This window comes from Lepidochelys kempii, chromosome 15 (genome assembly GCF_965140285.1).
Source record: "Lepidochelys kempii isolate rLepKem1 chromosome 15, rLepKem1.hap1, whole genome shotgun sequence".
Taxonomy (NCBI): Eukaryota; Metazoa; Chordata; order Testudines; family Cheloniidae; genus Lepidochelys; species Lepidochelys kempii.
The window spans coordinates 16,592,070-16,619,233 of NC_136394.1; the positions used below are offsets into that span (position 1 = coordinate 16,592,070).

At 42.0% G+C, this 27,164-nt stretch overlaps 1 protein-coding gene and 1 long non-coding RNA gene across 9 annotated transcripts in view; one reads left to right on the top strand and one right to left on the bottom strand.

The window, feature by feature from the left end:
* Positions 1-11,885, bottom strand: part of GNB1L (G protein subunit beta 1 like) — a 57,149-nt gene extending 45,264 nt beyond the window's left edge. For 2 of the 5 annotated variants that reach the window (XM_073312577.1, XM_073312573.1), the window contains exon 1: positions 11,543-11,632. The gene's annotated coding sequence lies outside the window, so the exon portion shown is untranslated. Of the gene's footprint in view, positions 1-11,542; positions 11,633-11,708 lie in introns of those variants that run through there. The other 3 variants (XM_073312574.2, XM_073312576.1, XM_073312578.1) reach the window with 3 other exon arrangements.
* Positions 11,802-21,795, top strand: LOC140898580 (uncharacterized). Of its 4 annotated transcripts, XR_012155029.2 has the most exons (5): positions 11,802-11,866; positions 12,405-12,443; positions 19,169-19,298; positions 19,566-19,683; positions 21,384-21,795. It is a non-coding gene; the product is annotated as an uncharacterized LOC140898580 (long non-coding RNA). The 4 variants fall into 4 exon arrangements; XR_012155030.2 differs by lacking the exon at positions 19,169-19,298; XR_012155027.2 differs by lacking the exon at positions 11,802-11,866 and having other exon boundaries at positions 11,926-12,443.
* Positions 21,796-27,164: the final 5,369 nt, after the last annotated feature.

Here is a 27,164-nt window from a genome sequence, read left to right on the forward strand (position 1 = left end):
TAGAGATTTTCCTTACCTTTTTTAAATATAGGGTACATTTTAAATATTTAATTACATTTTGGAGCCATCTGGTTACACAGCATTTATGGTGTAAAAGATAACACAATTAAGTGTGTTTGTTTGTTATATAAATAGGGAGCAGTAAAATAGAGGTAGGTTTTACTCCCATTATATTGATGGAGAAACAGTCCAAGAGAGATGAAATGTCTTGTTAAGGGCTCAAAAGTAGCTATTTTAGAATAGGATTAGAACTCAGGAGTTCCTAAAACCCACTCCTGTGATTAGACGACTATACTGTGCCTGTCTCTCACAGAAATGTGTTCTTTTTTTAATTGTGGGAAGGCAGTATTGTCTAGTGGTTAGAGGGGGAAATGGCAGTCAGGAGGAGATGAGTTTCTTTCCTGACTTGGCCACAGAGTTACTGTGTCCCCTCACTTATGACTAGTCACTCAGGGAAACTGAGGTATAGTGAGGCATGAAAATATCAAAGATCTTGAAGACTGAAGAACTTATTTAATAGTTATGAAGCATTTCAGTTCACCTTTAAATGAAATTTCATCTAACAAATGGGCTCCACATGGACACAGGTGTCTGCCTGCATGCATCTTATTGGAAGGTCAGGGCTCAGTTCATTAATGTTGTAAATCACCTTGACGATTATATTAAAAATCTTGCATTTCTATATTGGAAAAATGAGTTACAATACTTAACTCTTATTCATGAAAACCATCCAAAATGTAGGAAATTATATACAACCCTTCCTTTGGCAAACAATTTAAATAACTGATCTGTCATAGAAAAAAAGACAGATGATAAAACAGTTTAATTCTAATGGCTCAACTGTGGTGCTAAATCACAGTTCAGGACAGAAGGTAGCAAGGATGCACAATGGGCAGCAGCACACCATGGCCTACCTAAAGTAAGGGGGAACCAGATATTGCACCATCCAAGGACAGGGTGCAGTGTGCACCCTCCTAGAACAGGGTGGTTGTGCAAGTCAGTAAAGTGGAGCATGGCCCTGTCATCTCCTTCCCTATATGATGCAGCTAGTGTTGCTGCGGGAACTAGCTCTGAGCACAGCTTGCAATCTGTAAAGCTCAAATGCTGCCACTGAACCAGGCTCCTGTGTAAGTGCACAAGGGTGGGTGAGGAAGTTCCTTATATCCTCTCACCCCAACTTGTGCACCCCAGCAGGGATGGGCTGAACTATAACTCATTCTGAAAAATTTCTTACATTTGACAATAAACTAAAATATTTTGTAACCCACATCCCTCCCGGGTGTGCTGCCCTGTCCCCTCTAGTGGCACCGAGACCACTTAGCCATTAATGAGTCTGCTCTACAGCCGTAGCTAAGGGGCAGTTGGCTTTTAGTTCATGCAGTAGAGGATCATGCACTAAGCTCCAGAGGTCCCCGGTTCGATGCCGCCTGCCAACGACTGGGGTCCGTTGGTGTTACAATTTCACGCAACAAAAAGAAAAAAAATCCATTTTTATCCACCCCCCACTGCTTTGATAAACCATTTGGTCTCTCATTTCATCTAAACAAGCCAGGGTGTGTGACAGTTTACGGAACTGTTTGAGCACCCAGTGAAGTGTACATGGTTTCTCAACCACTGGGAACTAAAAAGCAAAAACAAGTATGTCAAGCAGCACACTTCCAAGCTGGAATGGTGGCCACTTCTATGGTTAACACCAACAATCACAAATAATTAAAAAAGGACTTTCATTAGCTTCACTTGTAGGGAGGGAGTGGGAGGAATGATGTGTCAAACTGCAGTCAAGGAAGTACATATGCCAACTGGAAAAACTGACTATAAACAGCTTTCTTACATAAACACAGAAGGAAGTAACCAACACCCTCAATTGTTCAGTAAGGAGTGGGGGGGGGGGGTGTCTGTAAATGCAACTAGAAAAAACAAACAAAACTGAAACAATTCCCGAATGTTCCTTCTGCTCATAATTATCCCCACAGTCATCGTTCTAATTCAACAAGGTGAAACTGCCAACAGGTGTTAGAATTTGAGGCACAAACGATAAAATTTAAAGACAAACGAAGTGCAAGAAGTCAAAATGGGCTAATCATAAAAATGAACAAATTTATGAGCATGATGGACTAAATTCTAGTGGGCTAGGCACATAAATGAGTGTCAGGAATATTGAGAAGGAAGCAGTGGGAGAACATTATGGAAGCTGGCTGAACTGGAGAGACTGCTATGTGGGCCCGTTGCAGTTTCCATTGTGGATTATCTAAACGGGGAATAGTCATGGTTTACAGTGGTTACATGCACACGCAGCCACCCAGACCAAATAACAGTCCCTGCTCACAGGTCTCTTAGCAGAAATAAAATCTTCAATGGAGCTACATCCAAAGGAGTGGTCAAAAAAGAATTAGAAAAGTTCATGGAAGATAGGGCCATCAATGGCTATTAGCCAAGATGGTCAGGGATGAATCTCGTGCTCTGGGTGTCTGTAAACGTCTGACTGCCAGAAGCTGGGACTGGATGACAGGACATGGATCACTTGATAATTGTCCTGTTCTGTTCATTCCCTCTGAAGTATCTGGCACCAGTGGGAAGACAGGATACTGGGCTAGATGGATCATTGGTCTGACCGAGTATGGCCATTCTATGGCCATTCTTAAATTCTTATGGACTCAAGCAGAGCTAATGTGATGCTACAAAACTATCCATACCATTTAGCCCACATCAGGCATATTTGTGACTTTTAAAAAACATAATGAGCCAAATCTTCTAGTTATGGGTCTGGAACTTATTAGCTGTTAATCAAAAAACAGTAGGGCAATATATCAGTATAAGCATATTCTGCCAACCCCTGATAATTAAAGAATCATTCCCTGCCCATCCACCCACTTATGTAACAGATCGTAAAACTGACAGATAGTCCTGTAGGAGTCAGGATTTCTAATGTATTGGTAGCAGCAAGGTTATGTTACTCTTATGGTTTCTTATCAGGGTTTTAATTTCATTTGCTTTCTGCATCTACCTTCTAAATCCCTGACCAATCTGAAACGGAGAAGATGTCAGTCATCATAAAGAAACGGTAGACACAAAAATGTGTCAAACTGGTTTTGAATTTTTTAAAATAATAATTAAAAGCACACAGTGCTAAGTGCTCACACCACACAGGCTTCCTATTTGGGACAAAGCTGCATCACTCTTCATCCTACTTCTCAGTCATGCCAAAAAGTTACCTTTGCTTTCCCAAAGACAACAGTGACTCATTGTAACACAACTTGTCAGTTTGTGCACTCAGATGGCTGTGGTGGCAGTTAAGAGCAGAGACACAGGTATGTCCCTTGACACTATACGTGTACTATTGGATAGAAAAAGTTAGGAGTTTCTTTGGTATATACTCTAAAATATAGAAAATAAAATGTTTAAGAGCTATGTGCAGAGGCAACTTTATGATAAATCTGCCTGTCTTCCATTTTAAATTCAAGCTCATCTCTGTCTAGAAGGTTCTACATAGTTCTGTCCCAGCTAAAGTCTCACTTCTAGCTATCACCTATTCTCCCACTTATACCTATGCTCAGCCAATTCAGCTCACCTTGTTGCTCCCCTGCTCTCCCATGTCCATGCCTTTTTTCATGCTGCACACTACACCCGACACACCCTCACTCACTCTGTAAAGCACACAGCCACACTCTCCCACTTCAAGTCCTCCCTCACAATGTAGTTCTTTTGGTCAACCTACGATCACTGGCCTTCACTCTGCTTTCACTCTGGACACTACCCCACATGTTAATAAGTTAAAATGCATATATAACAACAAGCATACCTCACAATCTTTCCCTGATCTAATTCATGCATTCCCTTACCCCCTTCCTTTCTTTGTCATCCATCCTTGCTATGTTGTCTAGTCCAGTCTAGTCTAGTCTATTCTCCCACCTCTACTCACGCTGTATAGTACTTTATTCCACAAATAATCCCATTGATTTCAGATCCCATTGATCTATGATGCAGAATAAAAAATAGTGTTCACAGAACTGATGTGTTTGCATAATTCCTCTTTCCCCACCTCTCACATGATCAAATCTTCTGCTATTCAAATTCCATTTTTGATGATGGAAACTCGCATATAAAGGAGAGGCGGTTTTTGACTAACTGGACCAGTTGAGCTATGTTTCTGTGCATGTGCTACAGTATCTTTTCTGCAGCACACCTACTAACCAGACAGGACACTGAGCAAGTGATGGTTTTGACAGCCAGAAGCTAATCAAGTGACAAATGATCAGGTTTCAACAAATAATAAAGCAGAATCCAGCTGTGAATTTGTTGGATGAAAATCCCAGCATCCCCCATACTATCTCATGCACATTTCAATTTATGGGAAGAAAACAGAGTAAAGGGATTTTCTCCACCCTTTCTCATGCGGGCCATAAAATAGATTTATTACCTATGTTATATTCTGTGTTTTCTCCTGAGGAAAAAGTATGGGAAGTGGTGGAACAAGTTTTTGTTGTGGTTGTTGTTATTTTTAATACCAGGATCTGCTTTATGATGAACACAAAGCCAAATTTTGAACCCTGTTCATATCATAAGGCCCTCCTATTTAATACTTTAGTCCAGGTTTCTCAACCTTTTTGATACCAGGGACTGGCTTGCTGCCTTCCTAAACTGTATCAAGGAGATCTCAGGGACCGGCGCTGGTCCATGGCCCAGTTGTTATGAAACACTGAACTAGTCACACTTTCTACCTTCTTAAATCTTGTAGCACTGCCTTTACATCTCAGTGGGGAAATCTACAACTGTTCTAGCTGCCTGAATGTGCAAAGTCTTTCCTGAGATTCCTATCTGGTACATTTTTAGAGGAGAATTCAGCCCCCGCCCATAATATCAAAGGTCTTTGGTTCCTATTGAAAAATTGTGGACTAACTCTCATACTGAGAGCATTGGTCTACATTCCTCCTCAGCTAATTCCGGTTCAGCTTCACCTCCCTACCACACTAAGTGACATGCTCACAGCACAGGTTGTCTCGCAACCGAGCGATAACAGATTTCATTCCTGCAGCGTAGATGAGACTGAATCATGTTTTAACTATGTTTCTGAACCCTGCTACAGCCTAGACTTTTGCTCAGTTTGGGAACACAGTTAATATGTCCCGTCTACACTGCAATACACGTTTTTAATCATGCCAAGAACTACCTTTTTGTTACTGGGTCCCCTTACTCAGTAGGATTTGCAGTGTACATAGAACCTAAATGTCCAATTTTTACAACGTGGTTCATCTAGCAACTGCAGTTTAATGGGTTATATTTTCTCCAGAAGGCAGACCTGTACTAGCTTCACAACGGTCAAAGACCCATCTCTTTGGAAGAATTCCTTTATACACTAATGCTTTACAGCAAGTCATATATGACTACCACCCAGCTAAGTTAAGCAGTACTGAATAAAGTTACCATAAGAAGCACATAATCAAAATGCATCATAACAGGACTTCTCAACAGGGCTTTTTGTGAAGAAAATAGTGGGTTTTTTTTCAGGAGGAAAAAAGGGGGATTTTATTCACGTTTTGAACTGTTATGTCTGAAGTACTTACATGAATATAACATATTTGGAAGTTTTTTGATACTAGAAATATTAGATTTTGAGATCATTTGGGATGACCTCATTCATGGCTTTCACACATGTAAGTAATACAGCTATGAGAAACTCAAATTAGTAAATCTTTTCTACGATACCATCACTTGCATGCTACTTCAAAGTATGTGTGTATATAAAAATTAAATATACATACTCATTCACACCACCACCATTTGAAAATAGGTTGGTTTGTTTAGCATTGTAATAACACAATTGATTCTGATTTCAGAAGTGGAACAAAGCATTAAATGACCTATATCACAGTGGCAATCTAGAGCGGTTTCATGGTATACAACAATAGCATCAAGAGTCCACTTTTTGTCACATTCCAGTGTGCAAATACTACACTCAAAGGAAATTTTTCTTCAGCTCTCATCTGTGGCAAAAATTGAACAGTTTTTTCATGGATTTATTTTATTCTGATTGTTTTGTGATCACTTTTACTGCTCCATAGAGACCAACAATTTTGAAATTGCTCAGCAATTACAGTGGTTTTTGAGCAACTGCAATTTTAAACTCTTCGTTTGTAGTACCAAATGCATTTTAATGGGTCAAACTTTAATATTTAAAAAATGATCCATAAATCCACCTACATACATTTTTTGACCCAGAATGCTATTACTGCCATTTAACTTAAACTACTTTTTCTCTTTTAACATACACATGTTTTACTTAGGTTCAAAGTTGTGCAAATTGCAACATGACAGCATTAATAACTCAAAAGCAAAAAGTTCAAGCTTTGATTCGTCAGCATTAAAGTTTCCTTTAATACTGGAAAAATACATACATCTTGGAAAAAGGGAATTGTGAGTATTGTTTTCATTGGCTTTTGTGAAGAAACTAGTTACAACTGACTGGTTCACAGTTCTTACTATTCCAGGGGAACTGTGTGTTGTTATGGCTGGGCTTATGGAGAATTAGTATTCAAGTTGAAATATAAAAGGCATGCGAACACAAGACATGTTCTAGCCAGATATACTGCATGGTACAAAACAGGAAAATTGTTGGCTAGGAATGTAAGAACCCATAAAGGACATTGGTGAAGGGTTGGGCTGCAAAAGGTAATCTGTAATACTTTAAAATGCAATTACGGTCAGGGAAGTCATAATGAGTCAAAAATGACATCATCTTCTTCAGCGTGTTAGCTCCCAATGCATATTAAGACTTCAGTCTGCTGATTTTAATGACAAAAATCAGTTTTTACTCCTATTAGCACTGCAGAGCCATGAAAGATTGGGAGCTAGTTTCTATTCTGTTGCATGCATCAACACCATTAACAGTTCTGACTGCAGAATCTTTATCACTGACGTTGACAAACAAGCCAGAAGGAGCCCAGATTTTGTTTCCAAAATTATTTTGGTTATGAAAAAATATTTCCTTGTAAACTGAGCTAATTTCATTAGGATTCATTAATAGACAATACAAGTACTACGAGACATCATTTTCAATAATTACAATTAAAAATTCTTGCAAAGAGAGTGTCCTTTTCAGTCTAAATAACTTAGGCCCATATACTTCCCCTGGTGTGCAGTACAGGTGAGAAAAAACCAGGTAGACCCATTCAGAGAGGGCAAGCAACTAAGTAAGATGTGTGGGATCCACGAAAGTATTCAGACACCTAAACCCCAGACTCAGGCACCCAAGCCCCTGTGTTAGGCACCTAAGTCCCAGTTGTAGCTTTGCTGCAAGCCACAAAACTCTCACCAAACCTCTAGACACCTCCCAGGTCAGTGCCCTAATGACAGGACTATAGAGTCATTCTCTCTGGACCAATGACTATTCAACTGTGGATACAAACTTAAATAACGCATCCACCTGGAAGGGAGGAAACCCCTCGTCTAGACCCCCTGCTCCATCAACTATCATTATTTATCCACAGCGGACCAGCTTCAACAGGAGAGATTCTGGAAATTATAAGATATGCCCCTCCACCTCCGGCTGTCTTGTGTGGAGTGAGATAGGTGCCTAACTCATTTCTGCAATAAACACCTTAGGCGCCTAAACTGCCTGATGCCAGGCAGTAGGTGGCCGTTTGTGCATCACTAAGCAGAGCTAAGCTTCTATCTTCAAGAGAGGGGAGGGGCTTAGCCAATAAGAGGTGCTAAGGAGAGGGAGGTGTGCTATCTTAGGTGGCTCCTCACCTAGTGGGCTTGCTTCTGAGGATCCCATTCTTGCTCCTCTCCCCATTCATTGCATTGGGAGCCTAGGTGCCTAACTCGGCCTTGCAGATCACAGTGTTGTTCCTGAATTTTCTAGGGGCCTAAAAGATAGGATGCCATGATGCTCACCATTGCAACACCTAAGTCCCTTTGTGAATCCTTCTTAGTTACACTGCTCCCTCTGACTGAATTCATGGAAGAAGTTAGTAGCGTTGGGATTGGGGGAGAGGAAAGGAGTAGAGGTGAGACAGGAACAAGCTGGGGTAGAAAGCCTGTTCCTCCAATACTGCAGGCCGCTCTTCAAGAAATCTTGCAAAGAGGGAATTCTGTCTGAGAATATAGGGTAACAGAGGCTGGGAGCATGGGAAGGAGAATACGCAGATTCAGCAGTCCCTGTGGAATTACAGAGTTTAAACTTTTGTACACAAGGGGATAATACAGGCTATTTTAATGAAATAAAAATATCACCTATTCTCATTGTAACAAGTAAAGATACAAAAAAAAGAATGCAAATTTTAGATATGGGCAACTAAATATCAAATCTAAATTCTGCATCTGTGTGCTCAAATAGATAGGCAGGCCCATGAAATGACATTTACATTTCTACGTGATAATCTAAATGCTCATGCATCGTGTAGCCATTTGTAGACTGGGCTTCACCTACTTTATGCATGATCTCGTAGCATATTGCTCAGTTGCTGTAAAATCAGGCAGCCAGTAGAGGGAGCAAAAGTAAATAAAAGCATATTGTCAAAACTGTGACAATATCAATGAGGCTCCTAATGAGAAAGTACAGCAAAGCCATTACAGAAAAGCAGATGAGGAGAAACATTCTTTACCAAATGGAAGATGACAAATCTAGCAAGAAAAGAGTATTTTCCAGCTTCTGAGAGGGATTAGTAACAGGTAGTAAAAGTTTCTGGGTTAAATTCAATCCTTGTGTAACTAGGGGCAATTCCACTGACCTCAGTGGAGTTCTGCCTGGGCTAAATTTGATACTAAAAAGCTATAATGTACCAAATATAATAATACTTTTTATGTTTGTAAATGCTTTTCATTTGAAGAGCTCTAAATACTTTATAAATTAGTACTGTATTACTATTACAATTTTCCAGGTGGGAAAATTGAGGCTTATAGAAGTTAAATTACATGCCCAAGGTCACAAAGTAAATTAGTAGCAGAGTTGGGTACAAACCCAAGAGATTACATTCCCTGTCCCACCTTGCTACAGCCAGTAGACCACACTCTTCTTCAAGCTGCAATGTCCCTTAATGGCTAGGAAAATCCTCCTAGGTCATCAACCTTACTCTTTAAAAAACCTGACAAAATACTCATTCTTGTTCATCATAAAATAAATGCACAGAGATTACATTTCTGTTTGGTATTTGTGGCTCACGGATATTAAAAAGCTGAGGTGATATATTCTAAACTCAGGCAAAAGGCATTAGCATCACCAATGCCAGCTGCTAGAAGAAAGAAATCATTACACAGAGGCTCTCCAAAGATGCTCTTTCCTCCAAATACCTGCAACAACATTTTGCAGGAATATTTCAGAGCAACAGTTTAACTGTAATTACAAAGACCTGGATGGTAATCAAAATATTATTATTTCACTCTAGTATTATCGTTATGTAGGACAAAGATACTAGGCCCCTCACAAACATTTGTCCTGTGAAGTATTTCCCCATCTCCAGTTACTCTTCCTCTAGTTCAAAACTCCATGCATTTCTGTCAATATTATTAACTAAAATGAGAATATGAAACAAATTAAATGTGACCATCTGTAGGGATACATTAAGGCAGGATCTAAACCACACAGTCAGAGAGAGGGATCCTAGAGGGAACACAGTCAAAGATGGAGTAGCAGACAACAGCCCAGTGTCCATCTCACTGCTGCCAGCTTGTTGTCTCTTATGGAAGGAAGCTCAGAGGCTCCAGATTAGGAAAAAACCTAGAATCCATCCACAGGGAGATAGGAGTGGGAGGGAAAATCCATGATATTATCTGAGAAGGTGATGTGAGGCATGGTTCTTAAATATTGATGAGTCCTGATTTCATTTAGCTTTGAATTAATCTCTGACGGTATAATTGTGCAACAAGTTAATGTTATTTAATATTTGTATTGCAGTAGTGTCCAAAGGCCCCACTGTGCATCAGGACCCCTTTGTGCAAAGCATTAGGTGCCATGCAAAGACCCTGACCCTGCTCCAAAGGGCTTATATATTGAACGTATGTACAGTCAATGTGTTGCCTTGAAGCAGGGCTGCTAGACAGGAAGCCCCATAGGTTTCATTCCTGGCTCTTCCATTGACTAGCTGTGTGACTTTCCACAAGTTGCTTCACCTCTCAGTGCCTCAGTCTTCCCATTTGTAAACTGGAGATAACAATTTCACATAAATGTTCTGACAATTAAATTAGGTCATGCCTGAAAAGCAACCACCGTATATTGATTCACCAGTAATAGTGACACAGGGCCCTTCAACCCCTCTCCCAGCACAGAGGTCACCCAAGTGGCGGCATCGCACAGTCCCTCTTCCCCTCAGAAGAGATAGCAACCCAGCACCCCCATATATCGCATAGGAGTCCCCCCACCAGCAACACGGATCCCCTCAACACTACCCCTGACAGCAACGGAGCCTTCTCGCCCCCACGGAGCCCCCCTCATAGCGACACGGACCCCTCACCCCCCACAAAGCCCCACCCCACAGCGACACGGACCCCTCACCCCACAGCAACACAGACCCCTCACCCCCACGGAACCCCACCCCACAGCGACACGGACCCCTCACCCCCCACAGCAACACAGACCCTTCGCCCCCACCCCACAGCGACACGGATCCCTCGCTCCCACAGAGCCCCCACCATAGCGACACGGACCCCTCGCCCGCCCCCCCCCACAGCGACACGGACCCCTCACCCCACAGCAACACAGACCCCTCACCCCCACGGAACCCCACCCCACAGCGACACGGACCCCTCACCCCCCACAGCAACACAGACCCTTCGCCCCCACCCCACAGCGACACGGATCCCTCGCTCCCACAGAGCCCCCACCATAGCGACACGGACCCCTCGCCCGCCCCCCCCCACAGCGACACGGACCCCTCACCCCACAGCAACACAGACCCCTCACCCCCACGGAACCCCACCCCACAGCGACACGGACCCCTCACCCCCCACAGCAACACAGACCCTTCGCCCCCACCCCACAGCGACACGGATCCCTCGCTCCCACAGAACCCCCACCATAGCGACACGGACCCCTCGCCCGCCCCCCCACCCCACAGCAACACGGACCCCTCACTCCCCACAGAGCCCCCACCATAGCGACACGGACCCCTCGCCCGCCCCCCCCCACAGCGACACGGACCCCTCGCTCCCACAGAACCCCCACCCCACAGCAACACAGACCCTTCGCCCCCACCCCACAGCGACACGAATCCCTCGCTCCCACAGAACCCCCACCCCACAGCAACACGGACCCCTCACTCCCACAGAACCCCCACCATAGCGACACGGACCCCTCGCCCGCCCCCCCACCCCACAGCAACACGGACCCCTCACTCCCCACAGAGCCCCCACCATAGCGACATGGACCCCTCGCCCGCCCCCCCCCCCCAGAGCGACACGGACCCCTCGTCCCCACGGAGCCTCCACCCCAGAGCGACACGGACCCCTTGCCCCCACGGAGCCCCCCCAGCCACAGCGACACGGACCCCTCGCCCCCAGAGCCACACGGTGGTAACGTGGATCCCTCCCGCCCCGTGGTAGCACTGACCGGCTCCCCAGGTGCTCCCCGAGCCCGGAGGTAACGGACACACAGAGGGTCTTCACCAGGCTGCCCGCGGGAGGGGGACGCGGCATCCCTCCGCTGCCTGGGGGGACTAGGGGAAGGGAAGGGAGGAGAACGAAATGGATCGGTCACGCGGCGCTCTACTACCTACACCTAAAGATTCATTGGGGGACCAGACAGAGGCAGCAGAGCGTCGAGCCCCATGATAAGAAATCACGTGACGCGCTAGGTCCCCCCCTCCTCCGCCTCGCCAAGTCTGCGATCGCCTCTCTCTTGGGGAGAGCGGCGGGCATGCGCCGTGTGGCCTGTGTGAGGGGCCAGGTGGCGCGAGCGGGGAGGTGGGGCCCTCCTGTGAGGGAGCCCGGATGATTACGCCGAGCAGCCCGAGCGTCTCCTAGGCTCGCTGCCGGCTCAGGGCTGCACAGACGGAGCCCGGCCCTGGTGCTTCCGGGGGGTGCCGGGCCGGCTCCGCCCCCTGCAGCAGTATGGGGCGGGGGATGTGGTACTTTCTGCAGCAGCAGCAGCCGCCTTGGGTTATGGCGCTTTGGGGCGCCCTTGGCCCATTAGTTTTTGTCAAGGGCCAAATTTCTTGGTCAAGGTCCGGACTCCTGAGAAAATAATAATAATAAAAAAATGGAAAATAAAATAAAAATAATAAAAGTAAATAAAGTAAATGAAGATCTGGCAGTCTGGGTTGGACCCGGGGTCTCCCTCTTGACTACCCCTGCTTTGGGGTATACATAAGTTATGTCCGTGTCATTTACAACAATCAGAAGGGGGCCCTGGGGGGGAGGAAGAGATTCCTTGTTTCTCCAGCAACCTGACACCCTAATTTTACCTCTTACAGTTTACAGCCTGATGTATGGACCATCATCTCATACCCCCGGTAATGCTATTTTAAAATCCACTTTCTAACACATGGTTGTGAGGACTGAAGGTAAATAAAACTGCTTAAAATCCAGTGGGGAAGTTAGTTACCCATTACCACGTTGCAAGAGGAAAGCTTGATTTTTTTTTCCCCTTTCCGTAGAAATAAAGACATGAGCTCCTGCCAAAGATACCAGAGTAAAACAAACAGTCACAGGGATGAATCCATTATTAGTTGGCAGTATCATTCGCGGATGGTGTAGTTGGGTGGGAAAAGCTTTGTTTTGTGATCCTCTGTGTTGTTTCCTTTTACAAACCAAATTCACTCCAACATCTAAAGTAAATAAATTAACAGTTTGAGAACAATAAGGTTATCCGAGGCCAAAGTGAGGAAATAAGGGCTGTGTGCAGCTGCTTGGTGCTTCTGCACAAAGCAGGCTGTCCAAGGTTTCTCAAAATTGTCTACTGATTTTGGGATGACCCATTTGAAAGACCCAAAACAGATCCAGTGTTTCAGAAAGAGCTGAGCACCTGCCTTCTGAAAATTAGGCTTCTTTAAAGGTGTCTCACCCCTAACCCTAAATCACTTTTAAAAATCTTGGCTACAGTCTTTCCAGGTCTGATTTTTCAAGCCAGCTTCCCAATTTGGAGTTTGCACATAATTTTGTGGGCAGTCAGCTTTCAAAATCTGTCACTCTGTGTATTTACCTTTTAATCAGTCACTGATGGCTCAAAATACACAAGCAACCACTATACTCAGGGTAGTTTTCTAGAGCTATATCTCTAATGGCCAAGAATTATAAAATAATACTTAGCACTCATATAGTGTTTTGCTGACAGTCATCCCTTTAAATACATCATCCCTGTAAATAGTAGAATCACAATTTTACAAAGAGAAGAATTGACGCAAAAGAAGTGAAGTGGCTTGCCCTAAACTGAAGGAATCACTATCAAAGAGAGAATTAGAACTCTGGATTAGCTGGCTCCTTTTCATGGACTCAGGATAATAAGACCACACAGGAGGTCAAGGTCTCAGAAAGCTTGATTGAGAGGTCATTTTGAAAGTACTTCTATCACAGTGATGGGCACAACAGAAAGCCCTGAAGGAGATAGAATTCAGAGTACTGTACATTCTATTAAAGGCACATTGCCAAAGTTATTAGACCAAGAATTAACCTACCAGACAGACATCTTCGTAAATGTTTTCATAAATCTGCAACTATTCTCTTCTAAAGGTCTGTCTAGTAGAAGCATTGTTAAAGGTTCTGTGTGTTCCGTTAGTTCTGAAGTGTCCACATGCAGATATTTTATTCTTTAAGTCCTTGCTGATGCCTGGCCACAACACTGACTGGTTGGCCAGTTCACAGCATTTAGTTAATCCTTGATATCCTTCATGGATGAGGTTTAGGATTTCTCCTCTCATTTCATTTGGAATTATGATGCAATTGCCGGTAATCATGAGTCCATTTGACTCAATTGTCTACACACCGCAGAGTAGTCTCTTGTCTCTTCCTTAGTGTCCTTTAGATACATTGGCCAGCAGCCTTCCTGAAGTTGCATGTTTGTCAAGGTTTTTTTTGTTGCTGGTGTAATCTCTCATATTTAGCAATTGGGTTAAATGACATTAACCTTAGCAATAGACTTTGGCATCCCAGTGCTGCTTGATCCAGGTCTCTTCTGTTGATGCGGGTTACAAACGATTTCTGGTCTGTTATCAGCGTAAATGAAGCCAGTTCACGCAAAGATCTGAAAAAGTTCTCACATGCCCATAAGCTTGCTTGGCACTCCTTTTTAATCTGTGAATATCATTTTTCTGCTTCTATGGGTGCGCGAGAGCAAAATGCAACTGGCTTCCACTCAGAGCCATGTTGTTGCAACAATACACAACCTAGGCCATAGCTGCTTTACCCTGTACTGACCATTGTGGGTTTATTCTTAATTTGGCCTTCAGAGCCAAGATGTGCTGGGCTTTAACAGTTCATTCAGTGTACAAAGGACTGATAGAAGTCAACCAAGGTCATTTACCATCCCCAATATATATCTTGGTTCTGGTACATTAGTTGGTGCATTCAGTTCTCTAATTGCTTTGACTTTCTTCAGTTAAAGATGGAATCAGTCCTATTTGTTGTCTGTCCCAAAAATTCAATTTGGGGTAGACAGAAAATGCATTTTTCCTTGTTTACCTTCAGTCCAGACTGACTGACTAGATTTAGGAATACTGTCCATGAAAACTACAACTTCATTTATGTTCATCAACAGTTCTGCCATCTTTCTTTGGAAAATTTTAGGTGCTTTGGTAATCCCAGAAAGTAATATTCAAAAGCAAAATGTCCCAAAGGATGTGATTAATATAGTCAGTTTAGCACATTCTTTGGATAAAGGAATTTGGCAGAATTTACACAAGGCATCCAACTTGGAGAATAATATAGCTCCTTTCACTTTGGGGAGGAAGTCATCCAGTGTTGGGAGGATATATTTTTCTCTCACAACTGCTTCATTAAGTCTTTTAAGATCCACACAGATTTTTATTTTTCCATTTTTCTTTATAACTGGTATCATTGGCACATATCATACTGTTGGCTCAGAGATTTTCTTGATTATGCCAATCCACTCCATTCTTTTTAACTTAGTTTCCACTTTATGACATAACGGGCTAGGAATCCTGTGAGTTGTATCTACAGTAAATGATTCAGCATTGTCTCTTAAGGTTATTTGTACTGGATCTCCTTTCAAAAATCCAGTATCACCACCTGTTTGCAACTGTTGTTCCTTTTTTCCTTCTGTTTCTGTTCTTAGTTTACTCCTGACACCATGTCATGTACTTCTGTACCAGATATGGACTGGTCACAGAGCTTGCTTATACACTCCAGCTGTGTTCATCATAACATAAGATTCTTTAATTCTCTGCCAGGTATGGTGGAGATTCCTTTAAATAAGGAATTTTACAGTGTCACCTAGTGGTCAAACAGTGTAATACAGTTTAGCATTCCTTGATGAAGTGAGCTGTAGCTCACGAAAGCTTAAGCTCAAATAAATTTGTTAGTCTCTAAGGTGCCACAAGTACTCCTTTTCTTTTTGCGAATACAGATTAACACAGCTGCTACTCTGAAACCTGTAATTTTCCAGGAACTCTGTCAGCTGATTGATTCACTCAGGGTTTCTTTGTCATTTTTGTCACTTCTAAATAAAAGAGGTAATTTGCCTCCTATGTGAGGCTGCGACCCATCCTAATTTTTGTGAGATAATTTCATGTAGTCCTTTAATGGCAGGACCATTAAGCTAACTGTCACAAAACATTTCAGTCCAGCACAACTGCTATTAGACATTAATTTACCATTGTTGTCTTGCAGAACAAACTACTTAAAGTGACAAGTTGACTGGTGAAGCAGAGAGCAATTAGCACCAGTTTTGTTAAAACAGTAATTAATGAGCCGGTAGAAGAGCTCAACATATTGGGCAATAATTAAATGACCAGACTAGTAAATTGAAATTCTGCTGTTATAGCAGAAATACTGTATGTGGGACTGTAATTGAACTCTGGGTTTCTGGTGACATTCTGAGCTATACTCCCAAAACAGCTGTACTGGCAGTCTGAAGACAGTTCAGAACCCAAGCTAAGTCCATTGCTCTGTAGTTGACAACTGTGGAGAAAGGCATACTACTCCCACCCTGGAAAGTGGGAGTGTCTCATATCATTCTCCAAATGCATTTAGGCTAACTTGAGGATGGACATACTTCCAGCCTTCTTAGCCAGAGGGATGGTTGCTATGATGCAAGGCTCAGTGATGGGCAAAATGGGACAGATCCTCAGAGCTGCAGCAAGGAATAAAAAGTGAAGAAACCGTGTTTCATTTGTTTATGACACCAGATCACAGAGGTGAAAACACCACCCTTGTTTTATGTAGCATTTCAGGGGTAGATTCTCAGCTAGTGTGAATTGCTCTAGTTCTACTGAGGTTCAGCTGAGGATCTGCCCCATAATCTGTATTCTTATAATTATGCTTTGTATTTCAATGCAGTTTATCTAAGGATCTCACCTTTGAAAGCTAGCATGACTGTCCTGACAGATAAGCAATACTCTATCCGGGTTATAGAGGGGCAAACAAAGGCATACAGGGTGGGATCCACAGAGATAGTCACCTAACTCTCAGGTTTTAGGCATCTAAGTCCCAGTTATGGCTTCACTGAAACCCACAAAACTCTCACTGAACCCTGTAGGCATCTACATTCACTTGGCCCCTAAGCTTCTGCCTGTGCCTATGCACACTGCTGCTTCACTCTAGCCATCTAGGTGCTTGCCTCCCACCTAAACCCCAGAGCATTACACAAAGCAGGGAAAGACAGGTGTTTGGCCACCCAAGTCACATACAGAGCCCAATTTGATAGTATCTGAGTATGCCTACTGGATAGGGTCCCATTCTGCCAGAGAACAAGGTGCCCACCTTATAACTTTTATCCCAGTGATTAGAGCACTACTTTGGGATTTGAGAGGCCCAAGTTCGATTGCCCCACCTCTGTGCCAGAGCGGGGAAGAAGGGAGAGCCCTGTTCAAACCCTATCTCTCAGGAACATGTCCTAACAACTGAGCTATGGATATTCTGATGTGGCCTCCCACAATCTCTCCTGTTGAAACTGTTGCACTCTGGATAAATAATGACAAAGTGGCTAGAGCAAGTGGACTGGACCCAAGGTCTCCCACACGAGTGCCCTAACCACTGATCTACAGAGGCATTCTCTCCCTCCAGCCCAATGACTATTCCACTGTGGATAAATACTTAAATAGTCATTGGGCCAGAGGAGTAGGCTGGTAATTTTTTCTATTCTAGTTGGGTGTGATAAGACCCTATCACTGTGGTATTCTGGTCCAGGAATCTTGAATCCTCAGTCCAACTACTACAGCACCCTCTAAACATATTTACATGATTAAGCAACCTCATGGACACTAGTGACCTTCTGTATTTCTCATTATGAACAATTTGTTAAATAGAGACAATATCCTCAGCATTGTACAATGCACAAATAGGATTCATGTATTATTGTCTTAATTCATATCACTTTAGAAAAAAGAGACTTAAAACTGCAATTTGTTGCTGTAAAATTTATGTATTATAAAACCAAATGGTCACTGTATCCTGAGGTTTTCCATTTGTTAAAAAAATAGTGCATTAGAATATGATGCAGTTAGTATTCCTTACAGTCTCCTTGAAAATTAAGCATCCCCTTTCACAGCACAAAGTTAATGAGTTGTGTGGCAAGACAAAGTGATTAGTGGGCCTCTTGAATGGAAGAATTCAATTAATTAAGCATGAAATAACATAAGCAAGAATTTATTGCCGTTGGATGCAATTTGTAAGTTAAAGTTACAAGTGTTTACATGTTATTGATCATCAATAAGACACCCCAAAACTAGCTGGATTCAAAATTTTGAAAAACAATGTATACATCATGGACAAAATTGTACCTGTAATATTAATATTAAATGTTTACTGTGAGCAAGCTTCAGTGTCTGAGGTGCCAGTCCTGCATTGGGTCCCATTCTATGTGTTCCTGATATCAGGCTTTAATTTAGATTATCCATAAACAGAAACCTGGATATACTTTGCACAGAAATATCTCCTCTAGTTTTTTAGTGATAAGACTTTAGTCAAATAAACCCTCCAATCTATTATCTTCAGAATAAACACTCTATTGTGGGTAGTCCCCAGCTTCTTAGGTAAAGCTTTAGGTTTCAAATCCAAAAGACACACTGTGTCCTTTTAATAATTTAATAGTGGAAAACCTTTATTTGCCCATGCCTGTGGTGTTATGGAGGTTTTCAAGGATTCTAGGTTTAGGTTTCGGGATTAGGTGAAACTAGAGTTCCTTAAACCTCTTTAGAGGTTTGGGATTAGGCCTACATCAGGCCTAATACAGCCTTTCTGTGCAAAGCTAAATTAAACAGTAAGAATAGTTGTTGCACCCTGAGTCACAGGTGTTTGGCAGAATACCAGAAAACATAAAGGAACCACTGGAAGAATCATGAAGGCAAAGCCATAGAAACATGAGCATTAGATAAGTACTGGAGTATCACTTGCAAATGTGGGGTCTTTCAGAATGTGCTTCTAAGTGATTTTAAGGCTGGATATCATTTTTATGGGTGTCTCTAGCATGAATGTGAGTAAATTGAAGATCTATTGTGCAAATGAATCAAGGGTTTTTATTTGGGTATCACATTTTGTTAATTGCTGCCTGTTTTATAGCAAATGTATATTAAAATTTGTCAAGCAGCTGATATCACATAAATTGTACTCTTTCTCTGAAGCATGCACAGCCCTGACAGCATGTGCCAGTTCATAAGCAGAGGAACACAACAGATTTATGCTTATGAGTACATCACCAGATCTGATTCGGCAGTCAGAGACACTTGATTTATCAATGATAATGGATTCATTGGAGGAAAAAGTTTAGTAGTATAAGCGCGAGGGTTAATAAACCTAGACTCCCTGGCCTTGTCGATACTGAGGATTATCAGCAATTTGTGACTGACCACTAACCTTGTCTGCACTAGAAATATTTCTCACCATTGCCAGCACCAGTTCAGCTCCACCACTGGCAATGTTAGTGCAGACAGGGCAGTCAGTCAGAGACTGAGATGAGTAGATTTCACTGAGCTGAATAAGAGCAGCTCACTCGTCTCCTAGCTATAGTTGCAGGCTGTCTTCAGACTCAGGCTGAAAGTACTGCAGCAGTTTATACTCTCTTCAGATTTCAGAGCTGAGGTTCAGCTGAGATTCAGGAGCATGATTCTGTGGATGTCCTATACCAGAACTGGTTCATTATAGGCAGTGAACTGAGACTACAGTGTCATTTCATAAAGGACATCTGTCCTTATAAGGTAACCACTTTTAATCACTAACCAACTCAAATCAAAGGTGATAGATTGGTAAAACGATACAGAGCCCATGAGTCAGTCAGCTGCCCCCCCCATCATTTTGAATGTATTTTTTTCCCCCAAATAAATTGGTGGTGAAAAATAGTGATTCTCTGTCAACACAATTAGAAGTATGATCTAAAGTAGTGCTGCATTTCATAGCAATCAGTAGTGAAAGAGAGAGGCAAGTGATACGTGACAGTTTTGTTTTGTCATTCTATGATTGTACAGGTTCTCAGGAAAGGAGTTAAGGTAGTAAAAAAAGAGTTCCAAGAGGATACATGTGCCGTCTTATTTTGACTACACTGGGCTGCAATTCAGCAAAGCATTTAAGCACATGGAATCAATGGTAAGTAAATAAGAGTGAAAAGATAAGCACTTGCTAAGTGCTGAATAGAGACAGGCTGTTGAATTGGGGGCTTAAATTGTTATACCCATTTAAATAATTTTTGCCAAGTTAAAAAAAGAAAACATGATGAGTGGGATGTACAAATTTATCTAATTTTCATTGTAAAAATGTCTATTATTCAGAAAAATCACCTATCCCTCAAAATAATGCTTGCACATTTCCTAACTATTATTTGCAACTTTTTGACAAATAATTCACTCAGATGCATCCCATATTTTATGTTTGGCCTCCAAACAAATGAATAAAGAGAAACAAAAGAGTAAGACTATTTTCCAAATAATACATCCTCTCAAATCAGAGGAAGATAAGAGGGAGGCAAATTGAAAAGATTTAACATAACGATATAAAATATTATTTATGGCATGGGAGCTGCCCCGGGCTTGACTTTTAGATGTAAGTTCTTCAAATAAGAGAATTTCCCCCCTCCTTCATGGGTGTGTAAGGAAGGACAGAGGGAAATATTATCAACTATCCAGTCAAGGCCATAATCTTAAAATAAATGAATAATGAAAATGAAAGTATTAGGAACCAAGGGAGGCTGAGTGGGAGTCCTGTTTCATACATGACTGCTCTACTCCTGAAAAGAAAAAAAATAGTATATAAAATCACCTCAACCTTAAATTAGATGGTTATTTGAGCTTGAATAACAATCCTGTGTCAAATATGCAGCTGGTTCCACTGGAGTCTATGTTACAAAACCACAACATTCTGAGTCCTAATCTCAGTCAGATAAAACAATACTGGCTCGTTACTCTGAGTCAGCACTTTGAAAGCAACCTTTGAAAACAGCAACACAGTTAGGTCTCAGAGCTGCTGTTTATACAGCTTTGGAAAACGGGGCCCCACCTTTCTTTGTTGGAAACATGCTGTAACATTTAGAATTGGGTTTTCTGTGTGGTGGAAGGTCTCCCTGTCTAGTGTTAGCCAAGTCGATTGAAGTTGGTAGGGACTTGGGCTTTCCTCCCTCTCTCCCAACCGTGATTCAAAACAACAACAAAAAGTCTAGTCAGAAAATTTGAAGTGTCCCCAGCATAAAAATTACATTAGCCCCTGGAGCTTGGTGAGATTCAAAATAAAGGGCAGGGGAAAAGGGAAAAAACCCCAGAAAATCCAAAGCAGAAATGAAGAATCCTTCAGCTCAAATTAAAGTGATAAGCAGGGGCGTAATTTGCGATGAGGTAAGGGGAACATTTGGTCCCCCACCCCAACTTTTCATACATTTATATACTTCATGTCTTCCACTCTTCCCTCTCTCCCACCCCCGGACTTTGCATGATATAATCACATGTAATGTTCTATATACTAACAACTCTAACCCCCTCCCATCCCTGAATTTTTCAGAAATGTTACCCCCAATGATAAGTAACTCCCCTGTGGATTAATTCAAAAGTATTAAAGCCAACACAGTGACATTGCCTCGCCTTCGGGGTCTGAATCAGCTCCCTCTGACATGAGTGTAAACAGTTTAAAAACCCCACTGAAATCAATAGCATCGCACCATTTTAATCGGTCCTTTGGTTTCGGAATGACCTTGCGTTGGTGGTGATCATGCACCTGTTTGCTTTTTGTGGCAGTGGGTGAAGACGGCAAGATAAACATTACGTTATGGTAAAAATGTTTTTGTTTTAATGTACTTTTAGGGGCTTCTCCATATTATTGGCAGCTCCCTGATGATCCCCTCACAGCCTTAGCCAAGTCCTGAAGTCATGGCTGCCATCTTTCAGAAAGAGAGAGATGATGTTAGGACCTTCACCGTCATGGTCCTCCAAGAGCTCCCCACAGTACCTCTGCAGCATTCTCCATCACCGAAGCACAATCAAATTGGGTTCTCCCTCACAGCAGCGACCACAGATGTGATTATGTTTATTCATAAACCTTAGAGATGGATCCAGGCTACAACTCCAGATCCGAACCCCTTGTACCGGGTGAAGAAGACAATTGGAATCCAAACCCCTATCTGGATCCACATTTTGCAAATGGTACCTCTTTTTATAAAAGGTGGAGCCAAAACACGATCAAAAAATCCTCAGACTTTTTAGGGGTTCAAGATCAGAGTCCAAGTATGGAGGCTTTGTTCCATATTTAAAATATAGCTATACAACCTTTGATTTTGTCATAGTTATATTTATTTCTCACCCCTGGAACAGGGGTAGGTGAGTGGCAATGGATACTCTATTTCTGATTCAAACGCAACAGTCTAAAGGCTTAGTGGACACATACTCTGTACCCAGCAGCAGCATGTCTTGGGGTTTAACATTAGGAGGAAATCAAGACCTCAGCCCCACCTCCTGAGTTTAATCTTTTAAAGACTGATCCCATGCTCACAGCTGGAGCTTATGTGAGTCCTGCCTTATTAATTAAGTGTAGCCATCTTTTCCCCTCCCGCCACCCCAAATTCCAACAGCAGCAATTAGAAAGCAGATACTTCACACATAACACCTGTTTCATTTACACCCCACCAGCCAATTCATGTCTCCTTTTCCCATCTTTTCATTTGACAGAGACAAGTGGTAAAATCAAGGGAATGAGGTGACAAAAACAGCTACAACAAACAGCAATAATAAAATCATTTGATCCAACATTCAAATCTGTGGGGTCAATAGGGTATGTCTGTGAACCAGGAATTGTAGGTTTCAACTAACATATTGGGAAAACAGCCCTCCCGGTCTACTATGTCCTCATTAAAAGGGGATCTGTATCAAAGTAGCCGCATATTTTCTCCACCACAGGCTGTTGGTGTTATTATAGCAAGCTCTCATTTTTATTTAATGCGATAATTAACCGTCGCAAAGTCTGCACAAGTGAGAGGAGCAGGAATCATTAAGTTGTGCAAAGGGACACTCTGGGAACGTTCACAGACCCAACTGAACCCACTCCAGATCCTCTTCTGCTAGTACACACTATGGTCTCAGTCCTGTAATCAGGGCCGCACAAAATCCGACTGAAGCCAACATCCAGCTCCAATTGCAGGAGCAGTGCTTATTGTTTTAAACACGTAGTCATGAGGTATAACGAAGGTTAAAAAAAATTACATATAATTGAAGGGGAACCTGGCATGCTGAACAACAAAAGTAGAGTTTCGTCCAAAATACAGAATCTAGAATGGAGCCTTCAGTTGAAGGCAGGTAGGGATTTCATGAGATTTTATCCCTTCCAGACAGAAGGAGAGTCTGAACATATTCGTGTCAATTCTCAAATATTAACATTATCAGGATTCATTTATGTGGAACTTACATTCCAGAAGCATGCTCAACAAAATGGGGCCCTGATCCCAACTGAGCACTCTGAACGTTACAGTGACAGAAATAAGAAATAATGATAAAGAGGAAAAACAAAGTGCCCTTTTGCTAGGCTACTCCCCTGTAGCTACAAATCCTTTAGCTCTGCCCCATTGCAGCTGGAAAAATGCCGTTATTGCTCGCACAGTTTCAATTGTAGTGTGGGGAGGAGTTTCGATGCTATTATAATCTCCACATTTATGACTTGGCTCATGTAACGTGAAAGCTCCTTTCTTCCCTCATAAAGGCTTTCAGACAGGTTGTAATAGGGGCCATCAACTCATAATGCTTTTCATTTTTATAGCGCCTTTTATCCAAGGATCTCAAAGCTCTTTAACAAGTTTTGCAGCACTCCTGTGAGGCAGATATCTTAATACCCTCTTTACAGAAGGGGAAACAGAAGCACAGAGATTAAGTGATTTGCCCAAGATCTCACAACTAGTCGGTAGGAGAGGTGGGCATAAAAGCCAGAACTCCTGACTTCCAGTCTTGTTTTGTAATCACTAGACGTCTCTTCCCTGGTAAAATCAGTCTCCATAACACTGTCATCTAATAAAAATAGTAAAGAAGAAACTTTTAGTGAAACAAAAAGATCAGTACTTGCTAGAATCAGAGATACCTCGTTAGGAGGAGTAGTGTGTTATTGTTCCTGGTTTAGTCCAGAGGTTAAAAAAAAAAAAAAAAAAAAGAGAAGAGAAGGGCATGTAAATTGCAGCCTGTCAAGGCTTCTACTAATGAATGGAGTTACCATATTATTTTATTTTGGGGATTTTTTCCATTAAACACTATTATTGGAAAAAAACAATATCAACAAATACTATGGGAAATATTAGCGCTGTCTCAGAGCAAAATATAAACCTATACAGCTCCAACTTTATTAGAATTACAAAATGATTAACAGCCCAATTAAACACATTTTTGTTTTGGACAGGATAAATTGTGCTCGGTATAGCTACACCTATAATAGATTACCCTATCCAGGCCTGTTAGCTGTAATAAAAAAAAAGGATACTGTACATTTTTGGTCATTCTCTTGTAGAGAAAAGAACAAATGCTGCAGTTAATGACAGACAGCATCATTATGAAAAAGTTCCATTTGCCACCAGGCAATACGATCTAGTTCCAGCAATTATTGTGTTAGTCAAACTGTGGAGAAGTTTCATAAAGAGAGAGTTTTTAAGCCGTATACTTCGTTATTTTGGCAAGTTTTGTGATATAACAATTAAAAACATGCTTCGGGCCTCAAAATGTGCCTGAGATTGCCAAAATCAGATAAAACCCCTGCGGGTCCCAGACTTGCAAAGAAAGAAAAATCAAACTGTTTACATTTCGGATAAGACATTCATCAACATTTGGCTTTTGTTTCAGCCAGTGTCAGCTAATAACTGAATCGGTTTCTAGCAGAACAAAATTTAAGGAGTTTGATGTCAGGCTTTCTGAGGGTTAACTATGGCATTTGCTTTGGGTGGTAGCCGGAGTGAACCCTAAAACCCTCACCACGAGAAGCCGATCTGGATGACGCTACCAGCTTCTGTGCTACATGGATAAAATCAGACTCAAGAGTATTCATGAATGCTCTTCAGGGTGAAATGGGGCCATTTTCCACCAGCAAACATCAGGAAATCACTGGGGGTGGTTGATGCAAGTCATTCCTTTCTCAGTGCTAGAGGGGCTGAGCCTGGCATTTCCCCAGACTCGCATGGTTCTAAGGAGAAAACAGAAGCCTCCAGTCCATGTGCACCCATTAAGCTGCCAAAGAGCCATTAACAAAGATATTATCCTTCAAAATGGGAGGGGAATTATTGCTCTTGAACCAATTTATGGACAAATCTATCATCTATCCACTCCCACAATTTGATGGTATTAGGAAATAATGATTTATAACAGAAATTAAGACAGAATGCCATTAGGCCAGGCCTCCACAGGGGGGAGAGGAGGGATGTCGGATCCCAAAAGGTAGGCTGGTTGACCTAGCAGGAAACACAAAGAACTACTGCAAGACCAAGCCTATTGGTAAACGAGATCCCTGGGTCACCTCCCCCCCACAAAACAGGTTGAAGACCACACAGATTCTCTGTTTTACTGGAACGATGACAGCAGTTCTCAGTCTGGATTCTTCGAGGCATGTGAGCTGTGGTCTGAGCACAGAACAGGGAACCAGGATGCCATGATTATTAGACAGGTGAGTTCCATATTAGCAACAATATTCTACCGGTTTCCATTTGGAACATGCAGGACCTACTATGGGCAAGTGCAAAGATGTATTACAGCCTAGTCTGCTATGATATTTCATCAGAACAGCACCTCAATGATATTTCATCAGAACAGCACCTCATCTAACCTGGAGAAATCACATTTGCTATTTTTAGGACCCAGGGGCCTAATTTTTAAAGCTGTCAACCATTGACTTTCAAAGGAACTGTGGTGCTCAGCAGCAAATCAGTCCTTTAGTCGATGATGAAATCTCTAGAGCATTTAATGACCACACAAATCCAGCAGCTACCTTTTGGGAAAAGCAGATCCGCATTTTGGTTTACCTTCTCTTATTGAGCTGACTCGTTCTCTTATGCAGAGACCAGTTTTCTTGTAACTAGGTAACCTAGAGGTCCAAGCATTTACAGTCATCACAAGAGTATAGGCTGGAGATCTCTGAGTCTTGCATATAAATATTATCAGATGTCACTGTTCCATATTATCTGCATATGAGTTACTTCATTCAAGGTTAGACCATGTCAGACTACCAGATGAAGATTTATGAAGATGTTTTTAATATGTATTCCTTATTAGTATTAAAATTTGATTGCAGAGAAATGAGATCACATATATGAATAAGACTAACTAAGCTAAAAAAATAATTACCTTCTTCATGACCTACATTTTTAATATTCTCCATTAGGATCTTTGACTTACAGGATATTGAAACAGTGGAGGGAAGAGATTGCAAAAATCCAGAAATCACCAGTGTAGCATTTCCCTATGATGGAGGAATAGGAGATGTTAATGTTTTGTAGCAATCCTAGATATTACTGAGGACTTGCAAGGTCCACTTTAAAAAAAGTTAACATTTATAGTGAAACTGTAAGGGGCTTTAAGTCAGGGTCTGTGAAGAGCTACTGGTTTTATGACTCAGCAAATTTCTCAAGAGGCACCACTACAGCAATGTGATGGGTAGTGGGATTTGGATTATAACCCTGACCAGATTCCACCCAGACACCCCCTGCTTGAAAGAGTTCTAGTTTGTAGGCAATTGCGCCTCCCCAGTTACTTCCAGGTGGCTATTTAGAACAATGCCAAATGGCAAGTGTACTAGCCAGTCAAGACGCCGGGTGGCTGATTTTCACAGATACAAGTTTAATTTAAAATATATAATTTTTAATGAAGTATAATCTAAAAACTCCCAAAATGACAAACGTACACAGTACATGGAACAGGGAACAACTACTGCTCCACTGTACTATTATCTAAAGCAAAGAAGTGACCACATCTGCTAAAGACAGTCACTTGGTAATATCAAAATGTATTGGCTAGTATTTGTGTACCACTGCTCTCTACTGAAATGAGCAAGGACTGCTCAACTGTGTCACAGGCCCGTTACTGCTACCAGTTTATGGAGGTTCGCCTTTAAATCAAGCTGGCGTTTTGGAGCACAAGAATTCAACTTCTGCACCTGCCACCACTGTGAATTTCTGAATGGTCATGGCGTGCAGCATAGAGAGCACCATGAAGTCCAAGGTGACTACAGACTTGTTACAATATTATGGGGCATTGTCACATGATCAGTATGCTGCATTCTGGAAGTAAATACGTTTGCACACACACACATGGTGGTCATGAAAGGAGCTGGATTAACAGACCCTGGAGCCTGAAGACAAACTTGCCTTGACCTTTATTTACAGTAAATGCCTCAGTTCCAGCTCAGCATTTTATCTAGGAACAGTCATCTATTTTCCTGTGACCATGTTCCATCTCATTGGTGCACTGACATATTTACACCTGGGCCAAGGCCTGGGCAGCCATGAATAAGGGGCAATATATCAAGAGAGAAAAGGGATGCAAAGATGGATTTTATGAAATATTTTCAGTTTTCCTTTGACTCAGTCGTGCATTTCGTTACGGCTCATTGGACGCTCACTCAGCACTTGG